The sequence below is a fragment of the Alligator sinensis genome, unplaced genomic scaffold, assembly GCF_000455745.1.
Source record: "Alligator sinensis unplaced genomic scaffold, ASM45574v1 scaffold1889_1, whole genome shotgun sequence".
NCBI classification, from domain to species: Eukaryota; Metazoa; Chordata; order Crocodylia; family Alligatoridae; genus Alligator; species Alligator sinensis.
The window spans coordinates 46,964-49,859 of NW_005843691.1; positions in this window are offsets into that span (position 1 = coordinate 46,964).

The window sequence follows — 2,896 nt, forward strand, 5'->3', positions numbered from 1 at the left end:
GTCATAACCAGCGGTGTGCGATTTGTGGGTGTTTTTCTTCTGTACTGCAGCAGTTCTTCACGTGGTATCCAGGTGGCTCTTTCAAACGTGTGATCTACCTCTCTGGAGGAGTGTCCTTGCTGGGTGAAAGCCTTTTTAAGATTGGTGAGATGGCGATCCCGGGTGTGCTCTTCAGTACAAATGCGGTGGTATCTGGGGGCTTGGCTGTATATCACAGCTTTTTTGGTGTGTTTAGGGTGATTGCTGGTTCTGTGCAGATATCTATGTTGGTCTGTGAGTTTCGTGTATACTGTGGTCTGTATTTTACCCTTCTGGATACTGATCATTGTGTCTAAAAAGGAGATGTTGGTGCTGGAGTATTCTAAAGAAAATCAGATGGAGGGATGGTGATTGTTGAATTTCTGGTGGAACTCAATCAGAGATTGCAGGTTCTCAGTCCAAATGATGCAGATGTCATAGATGTATCGTAAGTACAGCAAGGGTTTGATGGTACAGGAATCTAGGTCCTAAACTCCTTATTTACGACAACTCCCATGGATCTGCTTCAGGGCTTCCCATGTCTGCACCCAGGCAGGGCCTGGAATCTGGGCTACACTCACACCAAGAAATCAGAGGGTGGGAATATCAATACTGATGGGAAACCTTTCCAATAACAAGGGGAATTCAATTTTACTTATTCCAGGCAAAGATGGACGGGGCAAAGGCTAAAAGAGCCATGTAAACCAACCACAGTGAAAGTTAGATGTGAACCAAAACACTTTGGGGTGATTGTAGGAGAATGGCAATGTAAATTATAACTTACATTACATGGTAAATATTATGTGCCACTTTCCCTAACGGCTAAAGGATATTACCAGCTGATCTGTTAATTAGCTCCAAAAAGCCCTAAGCGGATACTGTTCTGTCTGCCCTACACAGGCACCTCTCAGCATTAGCTAGCATAACACATGCTGGCTACGGTCCGTGCAGGGGGAGAGGGGTCAGGTGAATCTCTGTCGGAGCTCCAGCCAGGGAGCAGAGAGGTGCGACAGCCCTGCCCTGGAGCAGACAGTCCTGCCCAGAACTGCAAAACTTCTGGGATCACTTCAGCTGGTTGATGTGTAATGTCTGTCCCTAGCCTAAATGACTAACTGAAAACAGGGCAAGAATGAAGGGGACAATTGAAGAATAGGAATTATATAAAGAGGCACGAGGTAATACTTATAAAAAAATTAATCCCCTGGAGTTTCTCTCTCGTGCGCATGCACCCCCACACCCATTCACTGTTAACTTCTTTATCCATTCAGACTCAAATGGAAAGACTACCTGGGCTCAGATTCGACGCTGGATGGAGCACAGGTGTGGAGTCTGAGTCCAGATAGTCTTTCTAGGACAGAGGCACCCAGCATGACAGAGGCGTACCAGTACCGATTGGCACAAAAACCTGTTTGTGCTGTTCAGTTCGGTGTCACAGGTGTTTTGTGAACAGACTTCTGAGTCGCAACGAAGCCCATTCTGTGCCCCCTCCACAGCCTTCCTCTTTGGTTTTCTCTTCATCACAATAAGGAAGTAAAGTCTGGTGATATGATGCTGGCCCTGATTGCAACAAAGGTCCAATAAGAAGGGAAATAAGTGCAGGTCTAGAGTGAGTAATGACTCCCTTTTTAATTAAGCGTATTATTACATCTCATTTAACTCCAGTCATTAGCCAAGGGCATGTCTGAACACACTGTAGCTGGGTCTGGGTAAGCTTATGGGTAGACGATCACATGCAAACAGCCGATAGCATGGACTTCTGTGTTATGGCCAAGAGATGGCAGCCCATAACTTACAATCTGGAACCTCTCTCATTCTAGAAAATTAATGCAACAAGAAGCAAAACTCCAGACTCGCAGGGCTGAAAGGGACCTCAGCAGATCCCCTGCTCAGGACAGGAGCATCCATATCGAAACCTGATCGTTCAAGTGTCTACCTTGGTCTTAAAAAATACTGAGGACGGAGAAGCCCTAACATCTCTAGATAGCGTCTCCCAGTACTTAACTGCCCTCATAGTGATAAAGTTCTTCCCAAGATCCAATTTCAATTTCCCTTGTTGCATTTTAGAGAATCACTGGGAACAAACAGTGCAAAAGCAAGGAAATAAGTTGGTGTTAGTGAAAATAGTCTATCTCTAGGATACAAGTGACATACACTGGGCTGATTTAGTGTTCACTTCAACCAGTATCAGTCCATGGTGTAAAACTGGTGTAATTCAGATGCCCAGTGACCTCAGAAATGGCTGCAGTCTTGCCATTCAGAAACTAGTTCTTATTCGAGAGCAATGAGATGAGAGGATTGATGTGCTCCCAACTGACTGGGTTTTTTGTCCTGCTGTCCTGAGTAGTTTGTGCAGGCTGGTATTTTGTCCCCATGCTCCCTTGGTCAGCACTGCACAGCTCAGATGCTTCAAGACAATCTCACTGGCTCCACTCACCTGGCTGTTTGTGCTTTGAATCCAGGCTTAAATTAAACCAAGAGAGAAGTCGATGCAGTGAAAGGGAAGGTTGCTATTTTAAAAAAATCTTCCGGAAGGAGATTCAGCAGCAAATAAGACCATTCAGAGACCCTGCACTTTTCACTACAACTCAATGGCTCTCATCGACCCTGCTATGAGCATTGAGAGGTTCCAGTCTAGTTCCAGTGGCAAATATCTGGGGTTATATAGCAGAAACTAGACCTTTGCCTCTACTAAAAACTGTTTCAGGTTACAAAATGACCACACACACATGTCCATACCCCTTGTCACACCACAAATACCCAAAACCTGTGGCTGTGACATAATGACACAAATTTCTACCACCTGTTCTGCTGTATGACAGGAGAGTGTAGGCAGCCCAGAGCTGCCCATTTATCCAGCTGGCCCTGGCAGGCGCTCCCA